The following is a 10,056-nucleotide window of genomic DNA, read 5'->3' as shown; positions in this document are numbered from 1 at the left end:
TACACGTGATACGTTTCCTAATACTATAGGTTTTTGTACCAGCCGAATTAGAGAAGTCATTGCACCTGTCCACATTAGGGCATGCCACACAGCGGCCACAAGGAGAACAACCACCCACAATTGAGCCAGCGCCCAAAAACGTCTGTGACTGTAAACCCACATGGTGGCTTTTAGTTAAGAGGTCACGTAAATTTCTAGCACGTCTAAACGTGATTAAAGGTCGTTTAGGTAGAAACTTATTAATTATAGGATCCACTTGTAGAATAGGCCATGCCTTAATTAGTGCTGACCTAACACGATCCGAATGAGGATGGAACGTAGTAATGAACCTACAATGATTCATATTATCAGGTTCCCTGACCCGTTTATTGTATAATAGAGAATTCCGTTTAGAGTGCTTGGCCCTATGATAGGCCTTCTTAACAATCCGCCTACTATGTTGAATCTTTTTTATTGAAGAAGTTAAAAGATTTTAACATACAACAAACAAGACATAAGGTACAAGATACAGTATTAGACATGGTTATACACCAATCCGTACCGGATTCGCCAACATTTTACCCATAACCTGTGAGGGTGTATTACAAGTATCAAAGAGATAGGGTAAGGAAACAGAAAGAAAAGGATAACTCACAGGGAGGGGAGGGGGGGACTGAGGGATGGGTTACGGATCTCCGAGCCGGTCTCTAAGAAACATTTTCAGTTAACCGAAGTAGTCCAGGCATCTCCCTGAACACCATCCAGGGCTGCCATGTTCGAATCAAGCGAGAATTATCTCCCTCCAATTCAGCCATCAACTCCTCCATACGAAAAATGTCTATAAACTCTGATAACCACTCTGCTATAGTTGGCTTTGTCGTTGTACGCCAGTAGCGCGGGATCACCATCCTTGCTGCAGTAATACAAAACCGGAGAAGGCTCTTCTTTTGTGTTGATATGGAACCCGGAAGAATTGATAAAATGGCAATTTGTGGGGAGGGAAGGACACATTTCCCAGAGATCTCCTGGTATGCCCGAAAAACCCCCTCCCAAAAGGGTCGTATAGCAGGGCATTGCCACCATATGTGGTATAGCGTGCCTCTCTCCATTGCACATCGCCAGCATGTATCATCCAATGTCGGGAAGATGGTCTTCAATCTAACGGGGGACAGATACCACCTAGTCAGTATCTTGTAATTTTTCTCTTGAGCGCCCCCGGCCGGAGACATTTTATGTGTATAAAGAAAAGCTTTATCAAGGTCCTCCTTCGAGAACTTGCATCCCATCTCTTCCTCCCATGCGCGGATGTAACTTGGAACCCCTTCCGAATCCCCTGAGTGAAGTTCCTTATATAAAAAGGAAATCAAATGTGAGGGAGGGTCTTGCATTTGTAAGAGAGCTTCCAACCGCGTCATGGGAGGGCGAGAAGTACAGTCGGCCAAACGTCCCCGTATAAACGATCGCAACTGGTTATACTCCAACCAGGAGAGTGTCCTACCTGGGAACTTTTCCCGTAAGGCGTCCCATGTCAGAAATTTTCCGTCCATTAGTGTCTGTCCCAATCGTAAGTCAGAACTCCTGTGCCAACCCAAAAATTGGTCTATGTGACACCCTGGGGGAAAGCCCGGATTACCAAATATCGGTGACAATGGGTTCAAATTACTGATCAGTTTCTGTTTATGTTTAACCCGATTCCAGACCCGTAGAACTTCTCGAGTCAAGAAACCTGTTGGTCCCTTATAGTCATTTGCAACCTGTTCAGTTCGTCTGATCCACGGGAGATGACGCAATGGGACGCCGAAAGATACCTGTTCCAATTGTACCCATTGTTTAGAATGATGACCGAACTGCCAGTCAAACAGACGTGCAAGTAGGGAAGCTCTGTGATAGAGTTCCAAGTCAGGGAGGCCCGCTCCACCTCTGGGTTTCGGGGCGGTTAGAATAGAATATTTAAGACGAGGTTTAGATGTCTGCCAGACAAAGTGTATTAACGCAGATCTAATGGTCTGAAAGAATGTCTTCGGCGGCACTATCGGGACCGCCTGGAATAGATATAAGAACCTTGGAAGAATGTCCATTTTAAATGAATTCATCCTACCAAACCATGAGATGGTCTTCCGTCCGTATTCCCTCAACCGTTTCAGAGTCGACTCCAACAAAGGCACATAATTTAACTTATATAAGTCGGTCGTGTCAGTAGGGATTTGAATGCCTAAATATTGAATGGCCCCAGTCTTCCACCGGAAGGGGAAATTTCCCATAAGTCTTATAAGTTCAGCCTGTCCTAGGGATATATTTAGGGCTTCAGTTTTCTGAAAGTTAATCTTGAAGTTACTGACCTCTCCGTATTTTTGAAACTCCTCCATCAATGATGGAAGGGTTATGTGTGGCTGGGATATGTACACTAAGAGGTCATCCGCATAAAGAGAGACTTTATACTGAATATCGTCCACCCATAGACCGTGTACACTAGGATTCTTCCTGATCGCCACTGCTAAGTGCTCCATAACTATCGCATAGAGAAGGGGCGACAAAGGGCATCCCTGCCTGGTCCCGTTCCCAATGGTCATAGAGCCCGACATTGCTCCATTTACCTTGACTCTGGCCGACGGGCCAGAGTATAGGGCTGCGACCCTATGCAGAAAGCGGTTCCCTAGGCCCAGCTGTCGCAGGGCCGAAAACATGAAGCCCCAGTGCACACGGTCGAAGGCTTTCTCCGCATCCATCGACAGTACAGCCAACGGTTTACATTTCGATTTAGCATAGGCAGTCAAGTTGAGAGTCTTACTTATGCCGTCCCTCGCCTCCCTTCCTCGCACAAACCCCACCTGATCTGAATGTATTACCGAGGGCAAGAGGGGAGCCAGACGATTAGCCAGTATTTTGGCGTATAATTTTACATCAACATTGATGAGAGATATTGGGCGATAATTTGTTACTAATTTAGGGTCCCTGCCCGGCTTTGGCAACACCGTAATAAAAGCCTGTAAAGACTGTGGGGCAAGCGGGGACTCAGCTGTGATGGAGTTAAATACCCCCGTCATAATAGGGCTAAGTTGTTCCTGAAACATCTTATAGAAATGAGGGGAAAACCCATCCGGTCCCGGGCTTTTACCAGCCGGAGTGTTTTGGATGACTTCAACAATCTCCTCTGTCGTAAAGTCCGAATCCAACGGGATGGTTAAATCCGTGGACAGTGTGGGAAGAGCGGTGTCGTGAATATACGATTCTATGCTTGGTTGAGGATCCAAAGGTGACTGAGGGGAACAATCTCCACCAATATTATATAATGTATGATAGTAATGCCTCATTATGTCCAAAATTTCTGTCGGGTTCGACGTCGCTCGACCCCCCTTTTGCTGAAGAGAAGAGATATATGTAGTCTGGTTACGCGGATGTAAGAACCTGGCCAGTAGACGTCCGCATTTGTTAGCCTGACCGTATAATATACTTTTAAAGCGATTTCTGTGGTGTCGGTATTTCTCATTCAGTAGGGACTTCAGATCGTCTCTGTATTTGATCAAGTCAATCAGCGTTTCCGTGTCCTTGTCCGTTTTATGCTTCGTCTCTAACGTCAATATCTTTTCTGTCAAGTCTGTAATCTCTTTACTTTTTATTCGTTTCAAGCGAGATCCATGCTTAATGAGGACCCCTCTGAGAACACATTTAAGGGCCTCCCATTTAACAGGGATGGCAGTAGTGTCGTGTGCATGGTCTTGTAAGAAGTCCGCTATGGTAGACTTGATGTCGGCCGCACAAGTATTATCTTTTAAAAGATTATCGTTCAATCTCCATGTCCAATGCCGCTGCCACGAGTCAGGATGGCTAATGTCCAGAAACACTGGAGCATGATCCGACCATAGAAAACTCCTGATAGAAGGTCTCGGGTTCCAGGCCAATGCACAGTGGCTAAGGAGAAAGAAATCAATCCTCCCATAAGAGTTGTGCGGTGTGGAAAAGAACGTGTAGTCTCTTTCAGTGGGATTACAAAGTCTCCAGACATCAGTGAGTCGCAAATCCTGGAGATCCCTTTTCAGTGAGGATAGCTGGCGATATGAAAGATATGACCTCGCTGCCGTGGAGTCTAGAGTCGGGTTAAGAGTCATGTTAAAGTCACCTCCCAGTATGACCACCCCCTCGGCAAACTCAGCCACGATCTTCAGGAAAGATCTAGCAGCTCGTATTTGGTCCCGGCCGGGAGCGTACCAACCCGCTATAGTATATGTGGTTGAAAAAATTTAAATTTTCAAAAGCACGTATCTGCCCTCCGCATCAACCAATGTGTCCAATATGGTATGCTGGAGGGATTTATGGAGCGCTATGGAGACCCCGCGGGAGCGTGAATCCGGGTTAGCACTATGAAACCAGGTCGTGTAATGTCTGTCGTGAATATTAGGGATGTGTCCGACTTTAAAATGTGTCTCTTGTAGGATTACTATATTTACTCTTTTCTTATGCATGCCATATAAAATATGTGACCGCTTCTGCGGAGTATTAAAGCCTCTAGTATTCAAAGAGCCCAGTGTTATCTTTTGTACAGTGTTCTTACCCGACATTGTATCTGCAGCGTGAGGCCAAGGATGCAGGCTACGGCTAACAAGATGGATCGGCTCCGGAGTCCTACGCCCATTGTTGATGAGGGAAGGAGAGCTAGGGAAGGGAGTGGGTATTAACAAAGAAAGTAGACGAGAGGTTAGAAAAAGGAAAAAGAGAAAGGAGACAAAGAAATAGGATTTTTAACTATACGAGTGTAAGTAAGCACACTCCAGGAATACCTGTTGGAGGTAAAATATAACAGCTGCGTGCCTCGATGGCAACCCAGCGCCTCCGGGGGTTAAGTGTATAGCAAAAAGAGGAGTTGGAGACACCTACTCCCCCAGTTCCCGACCCTGCAATGATTTAACCATCGTATTCCCTTTATAACGGGAACTAAACAGATAGAGAATATACGTGTAACAGCTAATTATAGGCTAGTGAAACATGCCCCAATTCTCAACTATTTTCAATATCGACAGCACTGATAGTATTATAAATACTTCGCTTTTAAACAACAAACCAGTATAACCTACTAGACTGTAAGTTAACTCTCAAAACATAACACCGCAGAGCCACCTGCAATTTAGGACAAGGCATACTATCCAGCCTCGTCGTCTACAGGATGCATGTGCCCTGGACCGTTGGGCCGACCCCTGCGACGACGTTGCTGCTGAGGGATCTGGCCTCTTTGGAGACCTTGAAGTCCATAGTATGAAGGCAGGGGTGGCCAGTCAGGTATATCCACCTCCGTTAGATCCAAGGCAGCTGAGAACGCCGGAACTCCGCCAGGATGACTCAAACAATGCACTCTACCTCCCTTCCGAACCCGAAGGCAGAATGGAAATCCCCAAGTATAGGGAAGGCCTCGTCGTTGTAGTTCGTCTAAGAGGGGGCGGAGAGCTCTGCGTCTCTGTAGTGTCCATCTGGACAAATCTGCGAAGAGCTGTATACGAGATCCCAAGTGGCTCATAGATTTTGCTTTCCTGGCTGCTCCCATGATCGCATCTTTAAGTTGGTACTTGTGAACCCGGCATATCACATCTCTTGGTGGATCTTGCTCGCCGGGACGCGGGCCCAGGGACCTGTGGGCACGATCCAGTTCCAGTTGGGCATCCTGAGGCCTATCTAGTACCGAGTTAAAGATATCTCTCAAAGTGGTGTTCAACTCTTGGGGGGATATAGTCTCAGGCAATCCCCTTATTCTTATATTGTTTCTGCGTCCCCTATTCTCGGAATCGTCCAGCATTTCAGCTAGAGTTTGCAACTGTCTTGCTTGTGCGGCTGTGGCAGTTTCCTGAGCCTCCATTCTTTCGGTTAGGGAGGCTATAAGCTGGTCATGAGATTCCACTTTCTCACCACATTGCTGGATATCATCTCTTAATACGGAAAGTTCAGCCTTATAGGAGCATTCCAGACGAGCAATGTACTGCTCCATATCCTGCTTCGTCGGGATATCTTTTATCTTATTGTATAATAGGCTGAAATCAGCTCCCATGGGTGTCACGGAGCACCCTGTCGTGGAGGAGAATGATCTCCCGTGTTGCGGTGTCAGGAGTGCGTCTGGTCGGCGGGTTACATTATTTTGTATATCTGATGCTGCGGTGTCCATCATCATAGAGTCTGCAGGGACAGCTGTAGTGGCCATGTCGACGTCTGGGGGGACACTGCCGCCTCTCTGTGACACGGGGGGTTCTGCACTCATCCCCCCGGGGTTCTTATCTGATCCGCCGGCCTGTATCTGCGCGGGACCGTCCGCATGGTGCCCCTGTGATTGACGGATCTCCTGGGCCCCAGAGGATTTATTAGGAGGAGATAGCCTCGCTGCCTGCTGGGCCCCCGTGGATGTGCCCCCTTTCCCTCCACGGGGTCCCCCTCCGGCTGCCGTCTCACCAGTTTTCTCTCCTCCCGCCTGCGCCTTACTTCCTGGTGGCGGCGGGGCCTGCACACCTGTCATGGCGCCCGCGGCCTTCCTTCTTCCCGCTCCTACAAGGTAGCGGGAAATGCCTCCGGGAGTGCTGTCGGGTGCTGAGGGGCCCGCGGACGTATTCCCCCTGGTCCTCCTAGCCGACATCAGAAGGTGGGGTAAGTATTCTGGGCTCTGTTCGGGTCGGTCACCGGTGCTGGAGCGGGAGCTCTCTTACATGCGTCCTCACTCCTCGCTCGCCATGCCACGCCCCCTTGCTTTTACTTTTTACAACTGAAGAAGAGGAGGCGATAGAGCTGGAGGCTGAGTCAGCAATGTAAGACAAAACTTTTTCCTGATGCTCTGCCTTTAAAAGCGGTTTGCCAACTCCTAGAAAACTAAGCGTTCGAGGCCTTAGGCTGGTTTCACATTTGCGTTTTTTTTCGCGGTAATTTAGCGCTAAATAGCGCATGCGTTTTTTTTCCCTATACTTTGCATGGGATGCGCTTATGTGCGCATACACATGCATTTGTACGCGTTTTACCGCGCATGCGTTTTTTTTGCGGTATGCGCTCGGGCGCACAAAATGCAACTTGTTGCATTTTTTGTGCGTCCGATTTGCCTCAAAAAAACGCATGCGCGCGCAATGCGTTTTTTTACAGCAAGACACCCAATATAAGTCTATGGGTGCGCATATGTGCGCATTGGCATGCTTATGTATGCGTTTTTTTGCACATGCGTTTTTTTTTGTTAACCATGGAATTTAGGGGTTTGGGTTAGAGTTAGGGTTAGTTAAGGGGGTTTAGGGTTATTGTTAGGGTCAGGGTTAGGGTCAGGGTTAGGGTCAGGGTTAGGGTTAAGTATGGTTTGGTTAAGGGTTAGGGTCAGGGTTAGGGTTAAGTATGGTTTGGTTAAGGGTTAGGGTTAGGGTCAGGGTTAAGTATGGTTTGGTTAAGGGTTAGGGTTAGGGTTAAGTATGGTTTGGTTAAGGGTTAGGGTCAGGGTTAGGGTTAGGGTTAAGTATGGTTTGGTTAAGGGTTAGGGTCAGGGTTAGGGTTAGGGTTAAGTATGGTTTGGTTAAGGGTTAGGGTCAGGGTTAGGGTTAGGGTTAAGTATGGTTTGGTTAAGGGTTAGGGTCAGGGTTAGGGTCAGGGTTAAGGTTAGGGTTAAGTATGGTTTGGTTAAGGGTTAGGGTCAGGGTTAGGGTTAGGGTCAGGGTTAGGGTTAAGTATGGTTTGGTTAAGGGTTAGGGTCAGGGTTAGGGTCAGGGTTAGGGTTAAGTATGGTTTGGTTAAGGGTTAGGGTTAGGGTCAGGGTTAGGGTTAGGGTCAGGGTTAGTAAAGTCATGGTTTGGGTTAGTGTGAGGGGCCACCTAATGTTGGAAAAAAAAAGCAAACGCGGTAAAAACGCACTAAAAACGCATACAAACGCATAAAAACGCTGCTTTTTTTCATGCATGCTCATAAAAATGCTTGAAAAAAACGCAGCAGTTGTATGCTTTTGTATGCGTTTTTCAATGCGTTTTTTTTGCGGGAAAAACGCGCTGCAAAAAAAAGCAAGTGTGAAACAGGCCTTATGTAGCCAGACGATGACGCAGGGTCAGCACCTCCTGCATTCGGTCCTATTTTGCTCTTGCCACTACCATCAGATCCACCACCAACACCATCATTACCAGCTGCCAACCCCCGCCCAATTCCACGGCCTCTTCCACCAGCCTTCCTCATTTTTGGTAGAAATGTAGACAAAATCCAACAAACTATATAGTAATGTAAAACAAGGTACAAGGTGTCTATAGGACAGGGGAGATTTAGAATTTCTGCACACACTTGTGGACAGTGGACACTTTTGGATTGTGTGAAGCCCACTGATATCTGAGCGCTATGTGACAGGCTCAATGGCACAGCTGCCTGTGACCAAAGTGACGAGAGGATAATGGAGACTTTGAATCTCTGCACACACTTTTGGACACTGGACACTTGTGGATTGTGTGAGGCCCACTGATATCTGAGCGCTATGTGACACGCTCGATGGCACAGCTGCCTGTGACCAAAGTGACGAGAGCATAATGGAGATTTTGAATCTCTGCGCACACTTTTGGACACTGGACACTTGTGGATTGTGTGAGGCCCACTGATATCTGAGCGCTATGTGACACGCTCGATGGCACAGCTGCCTGTGACCAAAGTGACGAGAGGATAATGGAGATTTTGAATCTCTGCGCACACTTTTGGACACTGGACACTTGTGGATTGTGTGAGGCCCACTGATATCTGAGCGCTATGTGACACGCTCGATGGCACAGCTGTGACCAAAGTGACGAGAGGATAATGGAGATTTTGAATCTCTGCGCACACTTTTGGACACTGGACACTTGTGGATTGTGAGGCCCACTGATATCTGAGCGCTATGTGACACGCTCGATGGCACAGCTGCCTGTGACCAAAGTGACGAGAGGATAATGGAGATTTTGAATCTCTGCGCACACTTTTGGACACTGGACACTTGTGGATTGTGTGAGGCCCACTGATATCTGAGCGCTATGTGACAGGCTCGATGGCACAGCTGTGACAAAAGTGACTAGAGGATAAGGGAGATTGGATTGCTTTTAAAAAAGCAGTTTGCGGAGCAGTGGGTAAACAGCAATGCCAGCGTGTCAGGAAGCCTTAAAAGGCAGCCCAACAACCAACTCCACTGATACACCACAATATAGCCTCCCCTTGCACTGCACACACAGTGACTTGTGTGTTGTGCAGGCCAAATCGCTAGCAGCAGAAGCAGTTTTTTTGTCTTCTTCCCTGCCTAACGCTCTCCCTACAGAATCAGCAGCAACCTCTCCCTATACTAAGATCGGCAGAAGTAAGATGGCGGTCGGCGTGCACGCCCTTTTATACCCCCTGTGACGCCCACCAAAGCAAGCCAATCACTTGCATGCCCTTCTGAAAGATGGTGGTGACCCGTGCCTAGGTCATCACGTTGCCCAGTGTCCGTGGATCCTGATTGGCTGAAAAAGAGCGCAAAACAAACTTTTGAAACGCGACTTTGGCGCGTAAGTCGCCGACCTCGTGGCCGACCTCATCCTAGGGTCAGGTTTCGTTTCATGAAACCCGACTTTGCCAAAAGTCGGCGACTTTTGAATTTTTTCGACCCGTTTCGCTCAACTCTAGTCAGGCCAGTAGATAACAGGCTCCAATTAAGACGCCAGACGTACATTACAATAGCCGTGGGATTTACAAAGGTGGGGGGAGGTCAGAAGTGGCATATCTTGCTTACTTCTGCCCAGGGGGTGGCAGCAGGTCGGTTGCTGCATTAAGGGCATACATCTCCTATTCGGTGTGCTGGGGGGGTTCTGTAACAATGACTCTACGTTATAAACTTCTGTGAAGCACTTAGGGGTTCAAAGTTCTCACCACACATCTAGATAAGTTCCTTGGAGGGTCTAGTTTCCAAAATGGTGTCACTTGTGGGGGGGTTCCACTGTTTAGGCACATCAAGGGCTCTGCAAACATGACATGAGGTATCGGTGTACTGATGAGAAATTGCCCAACAAATTTTAGGATCCATTTTATCCTGTTACCCATGTGAAAATGAAAAAATTGATGCTAAAAGAAAATGTCATGATCCCAGTGCAGGTTTTTGAG

Source organism: Dendrobates tinctorius, unplaced genomic scaffold (genome assembly GCF_039654945.1).
Source record: "Dendrobates tinctorius isolate UK_male_01 unplaced genomic scaffold, ASM3965494v1 ptg000017l, whole genome shotgun sequence".
In the NCBI taxonomy this organism is placed as follows: Eukaryota; Metazoa; Chordata; class Amphibia; order Anura; family Dendrobatidae; genus Dendrobates; species Dendrobates tinctorius.
Note: the sequence above shows the minus strand (reverse complement) of the source record.